The 16,892-nt window shown below is 42.2% G+C and overlaps 1 long non-coding RNA gene across 2 annotated transcripts; it reads right to left on the bottom strand.

The window, feature by feature from the left end:
• Window positions 1-5,364: 5,364 nt before the first annotated feature.
• LOC139055492 (uncharacterized) lies at window positions 5,365-15,379 on the bottom strand. Of its 2 annotated transcripts, none has more exons than XR_011511800.1 (5): window positions 14,948-15,379; window positions 14,137-14,227; window positions 11,208-11,393; window positions 9,237-9,398; window positions 5,365-5,461 (listed from the first exon to the last, which is right to left on the bottom strand). It is a non-coding gene; the product is annotated as an uncharacterized lncRNA (long non-coding RNA). The 2 variants fall into 2 exon arrangements; XR_011511801.1 differs by having other exon boundaries at window positions 5,379-5,458.
• Window positions 15,380-16,892: the final 1,513 nt, after the last annotated feature.

Raw genomic sequence — 16,892 nt, 5'->3', positions numbered from 1 at the left:
CCATCCTCACCATGTACATCATAAACAACAGCGGGGATACAGGGCACCCCTACCTCAGTCCCTTGTTGATATGAACTTTCTCCTCGCTCCTCATCCCTTCCCATTCAACGCAAACGGTATTTTCTAGGTAAATCTCTCTCAAAAGCTGTATACAATCGTTACCTATGCCTTCCCCTTCCAGGATATCCCACAATATGCTGCGGTCCACGTTGTCGTAGGCTCCTGTAATGTCTAAAAAGGCCACATACAACGGTCTGCTTTTGATATTTCAATACACTGAGTAAGAACAAACAAGTTGTCATCCAAACGCCTACCTATTCTGAAACCATTCTGAAGCACTCCCAAAATGCCATTATTCTCTGTCCATGCTTGAAGCTTTAATTTGATTGCCTGCATTGCTAGCCTGTATATTACCGGTCAACGGTCTATACGAGTGAATTCTGTATTTCTCCCCCTTTCCTTTATAAATCAAATTCATTATTCTTTGTCGCCAGCTGTCTGGTATTCTTCTACCTTTTAAAGTTCTTTCCACTGCTTTCACCAGAGCTTCCTTACCTTTTGGTCCTAGTTCATTTATCAGCCTAATGGGAACCTCGTCTAGCCCTGTGGCTGTAGGCTTAGGAATTTTCTCTTCCGCTTTCTTCCAGTTTAAATTTGTTAGCACCAGCTGCTTTTCCCCTTGGGTCTATTTCATGCTCTTTTTTTCAACAAGTATAACCTCGTCTTTGCCTTGGAAATTTTCGAATGTAATTTATTGCCGCTTCTCCTTCGAGTCTGTTTTCATCTTTGTCTAGGATATGTTCTATTGTTGTTGACTTCCTGCCTAATAATTTTATGTGGTTCCTAAACATTCTAGGTGCGGCCTTCTGTTTCTCACGTATTTCTGACAACCAACGTTCACTTTCACCTTTTAATTTTGTTTGCACCAGTATTTGAACCATAGACTTTCTCTCCCGGTATATTTCCCATTTACTAGTTACTTCATCCTGTGGCGACTGCGCCTTCTTTGCCTGCCTGTGCTCTCGAGATGCTTTCTGTCGTTCGGCCATCGCTTCTCGTATCTCCTTGTTCCACCAGCGTTTCGGTTTCTTTTTTCCATTCCAACGAACATGTTGGTTCTCTTTCCGTATTTCTGTCTTTATTACACTTATAAGCTCACCATATTCCCACTCTTTACTTGGCCATTTGCCAAGTTGTTCCTCAACTCTAGTGACTGTATTTGCTATTTGTTCAGCGTTCAAATTTGGACTGGCCATTTTGCTCTCCTTGCTCCCTTTCCCAACTACATATCCCATTTTCAGTATGATGCGTTTATGGTCGCTCCCTATGCTGTTAAACCCTTCCTCATCGATGACCATTTCTCTCAACTTATCATGAATTCCTTCTGTCATCAGACAGTAATCAATGGTCGATTGCCGGTTTCCCACTTCCCACGTGATCTGTCCTTCACACTTAGGCCCTGTATTCACGATCACGAGGTTATTTTGCTCACAAAGGTCCAGCATTGACTTTCCGTTATTGTCGGTATAGCTATCTAAATCCTGTATGTGGGCACTCATGTCACCTAACAGGGAAATTTCAGCACCACTCCCGAAACCCTTAATATCAGCACTTATGCATTCCACTAACTCTTTATTTTTCTCTGTGCAATTTTTTCCGGCCCACAATAACGTAACGCGCAGCCAAGTTTCTTTGCCATTTATTTTACCTGATAACCAAAGATGCTCTTGACATTGTGAATTTACTCTTTTCCATTTGGCTTCCCTGATGGATGAGCGTTCCGACTCCCCCTCCCTTTCTTTCTGACTTAGTTCTGTTGCACCCTTCCCAAACATAATTGTCAATAACTGGTGGCTCTTATGAGTTTCTAAGGAGCGTTTCCTACGCTGTGGCGCCATCTATGGGCAGTGGGCATGCTTGCTTGGGCGAGCGCTCCCTTTCGCATGGCAGGTATACGCTCGGCGGTAGTTTCTGGTGTTTGTGTTCGCGCTCGTACGGTCTATTTAGCAGGACGTGCGTATTCTACGCGCTAAACGGTTGCGTGAGACGTACTGATGTGGGTTAAGTCACTTTCGCAGGGCTTTCTACCGGCGTTGAGGCGGAGGGAACACGAAGCGCGATGTGTGCGCACATGTTTGAGCCTACAATCAGCCTCGGAGATCAATTGTGCGTTACTAACAGTTCCATTCACTAATGTGACCTTATTGCGGTAATATGGTCTAGTTTTAAAGGGACCCTGAAACGATTTTGGCGATTTTCTACAAACGTACTGAGTCGTTAGAGTAGGTCCTTCTGATCATTAATTGACACATCTAGGTGCTCTCCGTAAAGCGTGTAATTTATTATAAGGTTTTAAAGAGCATATCGCTGTCAAACGCAGCGCACTGCTCGGCGGAATTTTAAGCAGCCCCTACCCATATGATGCAAATAACCCATATGACGTCACATGAGCGAGCTATCTGATTGGCTGACCAGGGCGCGTGGTCGATAATTTTTCCAACTTTATGGTGAACAAATGATGCTCGTAACAGTTGGAATGTTAGTTACTTTGTTTTTGTAAAAAGAAAATAACTTAAAGAGAATACACAAGAATAGTTTTTTAGTACACTTGAGCACTTCCGGCACACAGCAAGTGTCGTCTGCTTGTGTTACAACATGCGCAGTCTTTGACGAGAGCTCCGCCGTCAGTGTCGATCAGTCTTTTCGTGAGCACGATGAATCACCCTTGTTGCGTTGTGGGCTGCACACGTAGCGACTGGAAAGATGTGAAGTTGCGAAATCGTGTCTCTCTGCAAGGCAGCATACGAGCGAACTTACTGCTGCGCATCGGACTGCGGCTATCCGAGAGGCGCCAGGATTTGCGCGTTTGTGGCCGTCACTTTACAGCGGAAGATTACTAACGCAATAGCGTTTCGCAAGTCCGGTATTAGGGCAAACACAAGCGCAAGGGGACAGGGTCTGGCCGCTTCACTGCGCCGAGATGAGCCATGAGATGAGCAGAAAGGTAAATGTGAATGGTCTGCACGGTGCAGCCACCTGGTGGCACAGAGCTCAACCATACACAGTAGCAGCAACGAAGTGCATTCTTCTTTGCTGCGTGTGTGTTTTTCGCAGGAGTGTAGTCATCAACACGTTGTTCTTATAAATGTTCAAAATGTTTTACACTTGGTTAGAGCAATATTAGCGCTTCGTTTGACTGGTTAAGCGCTGTGCCAACAAGTGTCTGGACCGTGCAGACCGATCAGGCTGCTCACGTACGCCTACTCTGAAGTTCCTTCATCAGCTTGAGTTTATGCCTCCAGTCATTTGCCGAAATGACGAGCTTGCCTGTGGTTACCGGAATACCGGCCACCTTCGGCGCTACGACAGAATGCTCGCAACGCACGCTGCTTCGATGGCTCTCGGTCGACGGCCAAGCGGCCAGCGGAGAGGTCTGGCGCGGGAGGAGGCGTGCTCCAACAACCGGAAGTGGACGATGTGGCGTCGCATCGTGACGCAAGACCAGTGAAGGCGGAGCATAGCGCCGCTCGCTCGGCGAGCGAGTTGAGGAGGAAAAGCATGGCTAGGGAGGAGGGTAACTTCTAATCGCTTGTAATTCCATTAATACGTAACGCTTCACTTAAATTGTGGTGCGAATGTTCTACTTAAGCTGTACCCTATGCGCCTACAAAATTTGTCCGAACCGTTTCAGGGGCCCTTTAAGCTGTGGTTTCGGAGCAAGAAAACATACACGACGATTGTAACCGCGTGGGAACCGTTCTGCTTTGATAGGTGCTGTACTGTTATACTTTGACAAGCGTTCAAACTGTTAGCTGCAGATTACATAGCGTGATTACATGGTTCTGTGTATGAGGTTTCCACCCATGAATATAAAATAGTTTTGATAAGTAATAACAGCATAACACACAGTGTGAACTATACCAACTGTGCGAGCGTCCCAAGCAGGGGTAGGTGCTGGATTATAGTTACCGTTGTTCTATACAGCGTATGTTCCAAGCATGCAGCGTCAATGTTTATATATCTATACACGTTGTGCGGCGTGACAATGTGAGCTCGTATTGTGGTCTTGGCACGTGTTTCTCTGTTTTTCCAGAAAGAGGATGATAATCGAATTTTTTTTCGGTTGTGTTCGTTCCGTTCTCTATAATGCACTTACAGGTATTACGGAAATGTTGACCTCAAATATAGCCATGGCTTTCTTATTATGCGATCCCTCTCATATGTTAAGGCTTTAATGGGCAAAAGATCAATGCCGACGCACATACCTTATATATGTATCATGCTGGTTCACCAGCCGCAGTAATCGCCGTGTTGAGCAGCGCCATCGACCTCGTGCAGGAAGGCTAGCGTTGACATATAGTGATTTCAAGCCTACTAGACTTCAAATGCCTGAAAACGATGACGGTGTACCACAAATATTTGCTAGCGCCTGCCGCTTAGATGTTTCGTGATTGCCTTAGGTTGACCGCACGCGAGCATGTGCACTTATGTTTTAGTCCCTACGCCAAGCCATCAGACAGACAGCAGATTTACCGTATCATGCTGGTCACACAGAGACACCGGTTCTATTCTATTCGTTTCATTGAAACGAATATACACTGTAAAAAAAAATTGCCTTACTTTACAGAAAATTTGCTGGTAATTTGTGACCGAACACTCTTCCGTAAATTAAGAACGGTCATTTCCGTAGAACGGACAACTGTAAAAAAAGAGACCGTAATACAAGATACGAGTGCTTCTGTATCTACAAAACGGAAGACTCTGTATTCTGAATCTGTACTGTAACCGTTAAAGTACGGTGCTTCTCGTATTCAGAAAACGGAACACACTGTATGCTGAATCTGTACTATAACTGTTAAAAAACAGGTGCTTGCCGTATTCAGAAAACGAAAGACTCCGTATGCTAAATCTGTACTATATCCGTTAAAGTACAGGTGCTTCCCGTATTTCATCTTGCAGAGCATATCCATTATTCGAAGAATGTGCCATCGGGGACAAAATTGCCCAGGACGTGCGAGAGTCGACCGAATTTCATTGGTGTGCTATTTGCTGGGATCAGCCGTGCCACCATCTGCGTTCGGAATGTGTATACGTGACCCACTGTTTTCAGCGGTCTTGAGCAGAAATGTAATTTGGTCAACGCTTGCACTTCCAGGGTACTTCTGTCCACGATAGTACATCTCCTTTAATGCAAATGTCATGAAGGCAGCTCATAGTCAAAGCAGCAGGTCACCATTGAGAAAATTGTCTTGCCAACACACTGACATGGCTGCAGAGATGAAACACTTTGCACTTTGTGATATGAATGCACTGCATAGCATATATACAAAAAGGTGCAACATTTCAGTACTCAAGTTCTTAGACCACAGAAGCAACTTTATTTTCTTCAATCACTCGTCTTGCACTTCTTCCTGGTGAAAGTTGTTCTTGACTCCAAACGCTTGCAAGGATAAACTTGCTGCTGTTAGGACAAACAAATAGTATTCGTGAATATCCATCCTAAAGAAAGCGGCAAAAAAGTATAACCACAGAACACGACAAAGCAGCAACTTCTGTGTTAGAAAAACATGTAAGTAGATCAACAGTGTTGGAACAGGGGATGTTGCTGTAGCCAACATTTCGACATAGGTGCTTGTCATTAGGGTAGCAAATGTTTTCCTTGGCTGTGTTGTTTTAGATTGTGCATATCTCACTGGCCCCTAGCCTCATTGGGGGAGAAGTAACTGGTGCATATAATAGGTCAAGAGAAGCCAAAGTGTTAAAATAAAGGAAGGAAGGGTGTGCTTAGCAGTGGTGATTGTGATGGAGCGGGTATGAGCAACGCTGTCAGTACTTGCCAAGAGTAGGGGTGACCAAAACAGAAAACGATGTACACATGTATGCAGTCATTAATCCAGTGGACCCAATCTTCCCAGAAGACATAATAGGTATCAAGATAAACAGTTTGCACTTTTGGAAAAGGAAAACGAAGAATTAAGGAAAATAAATTTTGTATCAAGATGCATCTGGTTAAGATCACTGCAAATGGTAAATGAAGGCACATTATGAATATATATTTTGTTGAAAGCCGATGAAGAAAATATATATTAACCAAATATTAAAAAATAGGGACATTAAAATTAAACTGGGTATGACCATAAAACAGTAAAGAACAGCCTGTGGAAAAAAATGGGATGGATAATATAACCAGGTGCAAGATTGAAAAACGTCGAGTGCTGTTTATATTCATGCTGCCGTTGACGGCTTCAAGTTTCTGTCTTCCTGTGGAACCTTTGTCTTACTTGAACAAGGGAATGGGTCATTTTTTAAACAAGCCAGTTCAAATGCAGTTCAAAGCTTCAGTGGTGTTATAATGAAAGAAAATATTATGGTCAGTTCTCCTGCTCATCTTGAAACTTATTGCGCGCTACAAACAGGGACGAAGAATAGAAGAAACACAATGTTAAGCGCTCTTCCTTATGTTTCTTCTATTCTTCGTCCCTGTTTGTTGCGCACAATAAGTTTCAAGATGAATTTGTTCCAACTAGGCCGACTCGCAGTCTTGCTTCAGTTCTCCCGGATGTGCTTTCATTCACCAGTTATTTCCACCGGTGTAAGTTCAAAATTTAATGGTCTAAATGGACCTTAGCTCCTGGCAAACCATTAGCTGGTCTTTTTTTCAACACAGATGCCTGCACGTTATATGTGTTGGCAGGAGTGCTAGCGAACTACATTATACTTGTTGCCACAACCAAAGTGAAACTTGGTAACAGTGATTGAAAAAAAAAACAGCATTCCACAATACTGATTCAAGTCGTCTGAAAAAGTTGCTTAAGTTAACGTACACCCCCTACTCCACCAGATACAATTATTCACCACACTGACTCTCATGGTGTCAACCATGCTATTACAACACTAGGCATCAAGTGAGGAGAATTAGGGGATAAGAGGGCACAATGCTTTTTGTTAGAACATCAAATGTGCTTTACATAAATGCTACATTCCAACTAACAAAGGAGCAACCGGTTTGTGAGATAGTGACCAATGCATACGAAAGCTAATGACATTCTGTGCAGCAGAATGTTGACGATGAGGTGTTATGCGCACAAGTGTACTCTTTCACACAAAATGACATCCTGCACTCAAACCTTGTGCCAACATTAGAGTTTGAAAAACACCATAGTGGAAAGCAAAGAGTGCTAAATTTGTTGAAAATTACTAAAAATTATACGATTATTCATTATCCTTACTGTTCGTTAAAGATTCACAGATTGTTCCCTACGGGTGCTGTAAACAGGCACCCTGCTTTTACAGTGGTAGCAACAATGATCTGTGGCACAGACAAGAATAAATGCTCATGAAGTTTATGCAAGACTATATCCTACAAATTACACCCAATTTCACATTCCAATATGGTAGAAGAGGAAGACGAAAAAAACTACTTTCTGGTGGAGGATGCATACCCCAGAATAGAAGAAACAAGTGTACCCTGACCATTGCTGCTGCTGAAGCCTGTGCACTAGCAGTTATATATAATATGGCAGTTACAATTGTTTTTCCACAAGCACTGCAAGCTGCGGCCAGTTTACCAGTACACAGCTGTAATAAATTTAGGGCAAGCTAAAGCTCTCTAATGGATTTATCTCATATGACACAATTGGAATGCAATATTCTGCAAATAAGTGAAGCGCGATGTGCCATCCCATACAATGAAACACCTTTGAAGAATCTGAATCACCACCTGCACTCTTAGGCAAAGTTACACCCTTTGGAGTGCCCCTTCTGCCACACAACAATAATCGTTATCTGCCTTGATGCGTTTCCTTTCTTGAAAACGCCACGCCCGCTACTTTGTTGTCGGGAATGCTATCATGCTGATAACGCGCATGCCGTTCGTTACTGGAAAGCACAGGGCTCGCAGCGGTAAAGAAAGGAAATGCATAAAGGCAGATGACAATTATCGTTGTGTGGAAGAAGGGGCACTTCAAAGGGTGTAACTCTGCCTAAGAGTGTGAGCCGTGACGAGGGAAAAGAGTGTGTTCTGTGTAAAGTAGTGCACCTGTATAACCTAAAGCTTTGGAGAATGCATTTAGTATGAGCTGGGAAGGTTCCTAATTTTAATTGCACACAGTGAAAACCTCCATGCAGTTTTGCAAAACGCAAACCCTCTACCTTTTTGTTGTTCAAACGTAATGACACGTAGGGCCATAACATGTACATTATGGGTTTCGTTCCCAAACAATCAAAGTGAATAGCACCACCCTAAGTGTTATGTGCCTTTTTGTTAGAGTCTAATGCTGCGATCGGCAGGGAAACGGATTTCTGGAGCAATATAAAGTATTAGGTACTGTGATCTCAGTTCTTTCACTGCTGTTTAAGCATTATCGGGTCCTAAAGTAAAAAAACGAGGAATAAATACATGCATATTTTACGTTACAACCCTCATAAGTATTTAGTATTCTGGATTATAAAGGATTCCAGATTTACAATGCAGGACAGATTTTATTCCACTGAAAGAATGGCATCATGCCAATGATTCTGCATTTGGTGCTATATTTATTTGTATTTAGTTCAGTTGGAATGTGTGTGTATCGTCAGCGATATCGCTTGACATGTTTTATATTGACTGCTTTCTAAATTTAGGCAAATTCGTATTCGCAAATAACCTTGTATGACACCAAGAACTTGCTTAGCAGGAGTATTTCTAACATTTGCAAGATATGAGGCTCTTGAATGCATATCTCAGCCTGGGGTGCACGCCGCCCCCTAATCTCATCAGCAAGTTTCTGGAAGTTGCTTGAACGGGAGAAATAGGGAATTTATAACAGGTGACTTATGCAGCATAAGAATGATGTCCGCAAGAAGCAAGCATCAAGAACTATAAAATGAAGACTATAAAATTCAAGGATTATTTGGGATGATTTAAAATTCTGGCATTGGAACGAAATGTCTTTCAATCTATATATAAACTATGATTATTCACTTTACTACCACTACCTTCATTAGAAACATTCATAATCATTATCCTATCTATGTCACATCATCCTAGCTAATATTCAAGCCTTCATAAGCTGCTTTTTTTACTGCTAATTCTCTGTGGGAAAGAGGTGTCCGTATGAAGACCATATCATATACATATTACCCGTTTTTTGATAAATGATAAGGGAAAAACTTCACACCAAAAATGCATTGAGCTTGAGCAAGTTCTGCATTTGATACTGTTGATTCTTTTTTTCCCTTTGCCATCATTGACCCACCTGGTTAGCTAAGTAGACAGAAAAGCTGCAGGAGAAAGGCGGGGGTGCCAAACCAGACTTGTGCCCCAGGGGACCTTTTCACGGTCACTGGAGGAACTGCCTGTGGCCTCGGCATCTTCCTTGAGGACCATGGCCATGTCTAAGAAACCTTGTCTCCACAGGCTGCACAAAGAAAGATAATTTGCTGAGCTAAGTCTTTTTCTTAAAAGAGCCCATTTAAGTTGTATTCGTGGCTTTGCACCACAAAATGACATATGACTGGCCACTCAAGACACTTTTAATGTATTCGCAGGCTTATTCCTTGGAAAAACACTTTTATGTAGCACACAATGAGTAACAGTAACAAAAAAGTGTATCAGGAGGCTTTCATATTGCTCTACAACTTTTCATTGACACATTTAATTTAATTATTTGAGATATTTAATAACTAATTAAGAATTATGCAATTAGGCAGAATGCACAATATAATCAGAGTATCTCCAAGCGATGGCAAACATTACCTTCATTTTGTCTAGTTACATCGCATTTACATATTTCTAAATCTTGGTGCATGATAGTCAAGACACCCTGTAGATCAAAAAACAATATTAAAACTTTCATAATCATCTTTTGCGTGTTATTGGTAGCTATGGCTGCTTCAAGTTATTCTTTCAGTATGGTACAAGCAGTTTTGAAGTGAAATTGTTTTGCATCGAGGGCATGTAATCTAGACAATCAAGCAAAAGGTCAAGTTGTGTTCACTATTCAGATGTTTAACTAAGAAGCTGCAGGAAAAGGAAACAGGACACAACACCTAATAAACAATGCAAAATTTGAAAATTTAAAGTGAACAAGAAACCAGTTTTTGAAAACACAGAAAAAAAGCCAGCAGCTTACATCGAATACACCCTTGCTATGTACTCCAAGTGAAGTTGTTACCGCAATGCTTGGGCACCATATGAACGTAACAATCAATAACTTCGAGCAGAATATTAACACCACTAAATGAACTGGCATTTGAAGATTCTTGATCTGAAATCCTCAACGACTTGTTCTGGCGTTTAATCTGTCAAGCTCAATCTGTATTCTCAAAAGCTGGCTCTCGGCCATAATTTCTCTAAACGCAACATCAGCTTAAATCTCAAGATAGGGTTGACCTGTAAATAAAGTGGATAATGCATGGCAAACATCATGAACTCTCTTACATGTTAACCTGAGGGTTCACTCATGCAGCCATGAAATTGTGATGCAGACACAATATATTCAAGCTGGTTTTGTGAAGTGTTTCATGCTTTCAAGGCTTCTTCAGTTGTAAAAGCTGTCTCCATTAGCTAAATAAGCGATGAGAATAAAAAAAGAACTTCATGCTCACAATATGTTGGCCATTTGCAAGTAAACAGCAGCCTTTTTGGGCGCCCAGGTTGCCTGGTGCAAATCTACTATGCCACAGTACTTGCGTTACCCAGACCAGCCACTTTAAAATGCAATGTGTTCAGAACCCTTTCCCTCTGTTTGTCTGCTTTGGAAACAGTTTAACATGTGTTCAGTAGGCGTCGAGAAAGGGGACAGAAAACACTGTGCACCACTGATTTCTAACATGTTTCGCTGGATGCAGCACACCGCACCGGATGCAGGTGAAGCCAGTGGAAATGCGATGTCATGCAGTCGCTTGTCCTGGAAGCAGGGCATATGGTGGACTAACTAGTGCGTGCGATCAGATAATATTGCTGCCGAAAAACCTTTCTTTGTGGTTTTTCACATTTTAGGAGGTCTCTACATGTCTGGTAAGCACTTTTATGACAATCTGAACCCGTATACGATAGTGTTCTCTTACATCAAGTTTTTTCTGATTTACCAGTGTTTCCATTGCACGCCACTTATGTTAGCGACACTGTAGACACTACAATGGAAAAATTCTGGACACCTCGAAACACTGCTTGGGTAGTTTATGGCACATCAGGCAAGCATGTTAGGGGAAGAAATGCCACACACCCGTGCAACAAAGTGCTGCCGCAAAGTTGTGAAGCACCAACTTCCAGGACAAGGCCGGCTTCAGTCGAGGGTGCTCGATGTGCTGTTCATCCCCTGTAGTAGAGATCAGTGGCGTGGACCCTTTTATACTGGCTGTCTTTTCTGGCCGGAACCTTGGCAACAGCTTCCACCATACTTTTTTTGAACCTGCAACACGTGCAGAGAAAGTCACATCACTGTGCGTTGATTGTATGGCTTTATTGTGCTACACATTCTATCAAATCATTAAAAAATACAGTTCACACATTTTTACTACTGTATATAGACAGTCTAGTTGCTATACACGCGAAACATTACCATTTCTCTGAGAGAATGCAACAATAGAAGTGTACACTGCAAAGCTCAACTAAAATTTAAATTGATGTGACACCGTATGAGCATACAGTATGCTTACTGTATGCTCTAGCCCTGTGTCAAGTAAAAGTTAATGGTCAATCATTTATGGTGTATTTCTACTTATTCTGGGTCATCAAACTGTACAATCAATGTTGCAAGTTTACACATTGTTGGCTTTTGATTGCCTATGTGATCCGTTTCCTACTTACGCATACAGTAATCCCACTGTAAGAAGGAAAAAGAGAATAGGAAATGCCGTGATAATCTTCTACATTTGATGAGGGCAGGAGCAATGGCCAATAGCATGTGGTTGAAGCTACATAAATACTCAGTTTTCACACAGCTTAATTATTCAGCAAGTAATAAAGAGCTATCCTGTGCACCTCTGCATGACCAATAAAATCTGACTACTTGACACTGCACTAAGGCTGCCGCTTGGTACTGTTCGGCAGTTCAGCTTTGGTTTTCTGATATATAGAACTGTTTAGGTACCAGTAGTTTACTTTGCGATAAAATGGAGCTTGGAGCACTGGTAATTTGCACATAAATAATGCGACAGCAAATATAACACAAGGATAGGAATATGGGTCTCTTGGAAAAAGTACATACACATTATGATTATAATGTGATGTGATGCCACAATGAAACAGAAAGCAACGCATAGAAGTGGACGGCGCTTTCATGCCACCAAGGTTATTAGACAGACAGTACTTCAGAAGTGCCCGCAACACAATGTGTTGGCGGGCTAGTTGGTGTGAATCCATAAATACTTTGTTAAGCGCAAAACATTGGACACAAGAAAGACAACCAGCACAAGGCGCTACACTCAACTGACATCACTTTATTGCGTCGCTCCTTTATAAATAGTAGAATCTAGAAGAACATGCGCAGTAAGCACGAAGTGCGGAGACCACCAACCAATCACAAGAGCGTACTCATGCGACGGGATCCAAAAAACCATACTGAGCACTGCACAAAGTTAAAGAAGGCACACTAATGCACTGTGACCCCAAAGACTGTATGAAGAAAGCTTCCGATAACTCTCGGGCGGTGGTATCACAGCACTTTTTCAAAATCGTAGTATGACGATGCATGGCTTTGCACTTCCATATTTTACAATGTTGAGCCAAATGGGAACCTGTGCTTGTTGGTATGGATCGCTTAGGTTCGCAATGTTTCGTGATGCTACGATTTTGAAAAAAGAGCCGTGATACCACCGCCAGAGAGTTATCGGAAGTTTTATTCATACAGTCATTGGGGTCACAGTGCATTAGTGTGCTTTCTTTAACCTTGTACAGTGCTCAATATGTTTTTTTTTATTCTGTCGCATGAGTGTGCTTTTTTGATCAGATGTTGGTGGTTCCTGCACATGGTGTTCACAGCGCATGTTCTAGATTCTGCTGTCTACAAAGGAGGGACGCAATAAAGTGATGTCAGTTGAGGGTAGGTAGCGCCTTGTTCTGTCGTCTTTCTTGTGTCCGTTGTTTTGTGCTAAAAAAGCAATGATGTATTCCTTGTGTGTGTTTTAAGACAGCTCCACACGCAGTAGCATATCCAGTATTGCTGCCCAGTGGTTTAGCTCGCCGCAGTTTGAAGTGCCACAAAACATAAGGAGAGAAACCTGCATTATAGTCTTGTTGCAAACAAGAATATAACGTGAAGTGCATTCTGAGGCCAGAAACTATATAAAAAAATTTCATGATGCACCGCTGTGCAAGGTTTTATAGCAAAGTCAAATACATTTAGTGTAAATATCACACTATGATGGTGCACAATGGTGGTAATCTGTAATAATATAAAAGGTGCCTTAATGTTACAACAAAAGCTGACATTACTTAATAATAGCCCTGTAAAATTTAGCATGCAGGGGCACCGCTTGGTTAAACAATAGTGATGTATTGTCTATGTACACAAGTATTACCCACGCATTTCTGCCATTGTCTAAATGGCATAAATGAATGGGTAATACTTGTATACATAGATATTACATCTCTATTGTTTAACCAAGTGGGTAAACTATGTCTGCCTGACACAAGATTAGAATTAAACCATAAATTATATATAGTCACCCTAACAGTAACACCTCATTTGAACTTCACAGTAAGTAGACGCCTGTTGATGCCAGCCTCCCCCAATGCTAAACTGTGCTGCATGCTCTACAGAGAAATTATAGTGGTATCACTCAACTCTGAAGCAATTCAGGACTGCATCACTGTAGAAGACATCTACAAATGTCCCATTTCATGTATAACAGCCTGAATTGCTTGCACATCTTACCAAGTGCAAATTAAAATTTCTTGTTTAGCATTTTTGCCTGCTAGACCACAATCCAATGTCATCAATATATTAACATATTACCTCAAAGAACCTAATTTGGCTTATAGATTAACACCTTTGCCTACTGCCACAGCTGCACCCTGTCATATGCGTTGCAATCATAAAGGAGTGCTGGTCCACCAGCACTCCAATGTCACTAACAGTGATCACCTACACAGCTAAGTAAACGGTCATGATTCAGGTGGCAAATAGCTATGAGAAAAAAAAATCCACTCACCTTGAGAGCTATAATACTGCAATAACTTGAGAGAGATGGACCCATTGCAGGCAGCAGACCTCTTCTCAGCTGCAGCACAACAGCAACTTGCCTTTCAGTAAAAGAAAAGGATTGATTAGTAATGATAAGTTACCTTGTTTTTGCTGAGTATCAATACAATCTGACTTTCATGCATATCCACTCTCCGCTTTAGTAATACAACTTAATTATTCGTAAAATAAAAGAGTCAATGATGATACCTTTCGCTTCTCTTGTATGTACAAATTTTTTCGCACTGATACCCCGTTTACTGCTTGCTTAGTGGCACGAATGCCTTGACTGCCCAGACATCATTCGAAGGAACACGTCTTGCTGCACCGTTTGCGGTGCAGCAAGACGTTTTTTTCTGGTCACAATTAAAACGTGCACCCAAGCAAGAAAGTAACGATCACAGGTAGTGAGCGACTGCTATTGCCTCGAACGTTTATTTCCGTATTTTAACAGAAGTTCTTGTATCGGATACAGTATGCTCTCAAGCCAATACAAGCGTCAATACAAGAGCTCAACTGAACGCAGTTTTATTCTACGCTTTTAACGCGAGTGAACAAAAGGTTAGAAGTACCTCACGGAAATTGCGATCGAGCCAATCGCGCTACGACTGGAATCGATCTGAAAAGATAGGGTGATCCCTTTCCCCATTCATGCGTCATTTTTGCCCTAAGACGTTGCATAGTGGTCTTTTGAAACAATATTTCTGTTCGCGACACCGGCTTACCACACATCATTTTAACACCTACGTTATGCAAACCAAATAAGATTAAAATGGGCTTACCTCATGAGGAAGTTACGAGCGCGCGTAGACTGTTGAACACCCGTTGAGAGCAAGCAGGCTATCCGTGTCCAAGCGCATACGTGCACCCAAACACAGGACAACTTCTTCGATGCCGCAGCGTGCAGAGTTTTGTACACGAAGTGAAAGACACCCAGCGCAAATATCTCCGCGCGATGACGGCAAATGATGAGCGCACAAGCGTACACAACACAGCGACAAATTCGGAACTTTGCCAATTCGAACGTGCCGAGACCCAAGCAGCGTAACCATCCATCGTTGCTGTTCTTCGCTCCCGATGCGTCAATCTCTCTTCCTTGGGGTCTTGCTCCACTCTTGAGCACAAATCAAGAGATATTTACGGCGAATTAACAACATTTACAACACAACTCGAAAAATGCCGGCTGACAACACATGTGCATCTCCGTACACCACTCCTTCAACGGACGCGCAGCGCGCGCTGCCCCCTGGTGCCGCACTCTGAGCGCGGAGAACCGAACGGAATCGGTTTCGTTTTCGCATTTGCGCTCTAGTTACTGGAACTGGAATATAATTGCTTGACAATTAATTGAATTCTAAGAGAGGAGAACGCTTTCTCTCCCACAAGTTAGTGCGTTTTATACAAAGGGAGAGAGAATTCAAAAAACAGAAAGGCAGGGAGGTCAACCAAAGCATTCGCTACTGGCAATAGCAAACCCCTGTGCTACAATGAAGTGCAAAGCAATGCACTGCGATGCGTCCATAAGCTCTAGTACAGTGATAATTTGGGCTGGTTGGTGCATGTAATGAACGGGTAAATAATGAGTTGTGTCATAACATTACCCATGCATAAAGCACGTGGAACTAATGGTGTTGCATTCTAGGTCAAAAAGAAATAAAGCTTGAATCGTTACATCTCGACACTGGGCATTCTTTCTTTCCGAAATGTTTTTTTCTTCTTTTTGACAGTATACACAGTACTAGCACGGTAATAGGTCCTTCATCTTCAGTCACCTTCCAGTAGTTTACACACATGTCGGTGCATGTTCGCGTTCTTTATTCTACCGTACAAGAACGAGCGCGCTTACCGGTCTTGTTTCAAGATGAAGCGCCAAATGTTTGCGATTACATCTTACCGCAAGAATTAACACATGAACAGTGAAGATTATGCGTAATCGATTTGTCTCAATGAATGGGCAGTTATTGTCAGAGACGAGATATTTTGTAAATATCATGGGAATGAGTTCAACCAACTACATTGCAGTTCAGCAGTGCCCTTTGACACTTGGGATAATTGCTTGCCGCATTCGAAAATTTCCTCCGACCGTTGTACTTGGATCTATAGGCCGCCAGTCCCCTTCGAGACCATTTATTGCCAAATGTAAACGCAGTTACGGTCATTATACCACTCCCTGCATTTCGGTACTGATTTAGAGTGCGCACAATTTTTGGCGTATAGAGCACCAATGTCATTCCCAGTGCACCAGCACCTGAGTGCCGCAAGCTTGTTTACGTATGCACGTATGTCCCCGGCTCTTCATTCATTTAAACATATATGCTGCGTTATTAACTACAAAGCGCTTAATTTGAGAACATTGCGAGAACACGCATATATTTGCGCATATGATCAGCGTTACAAAGCCCATATGCGCGGCAAACTGCGACCGGAATAGAAGATGCGTATATATATTTATACGATCTCTTATTGCAGCTTTTGGTAGAAGGCTAGCTCTCACATTTTGTACGCATCTTCGTAATGCGTACAGTTTGCGTGTTCAATAAAGTATTGTTAGCTGAAACTTTATGAGTACGAGCGCTCATTCAGACAGCTTAAATTTTCTCACAATATACGGATGTTCACATAACAAAAATACGGAATTCTCTCGGTTTCGTCCAAAACAGTGTATAGCCGTTATATGATTACAGTGAAAATGTCCGTAAAGCTGAATACGGAGAGCACTTTCCGTAT

Source organism: Dermacentor albipictus, chromosome 2 (assembly GCF_038994185.2).
Source record: "Dermacentor albipictus isolate Rhodes 1998 colony chromosome 2, USDA_Dalb.pri_finalv2, whole genome shotgun sequence".
In the NCBI taxonomy this organism is placed as follows: domain Eukaryota; kingdom Metazoa; phylum Arthropoda; class Arachnida; order Ixodida; family Ixodidae; genus Dermacentor; species Dermacentor albipictus.
This window is presented reverse-complemented; position numbering and strand designations above follow the sequence as displayed.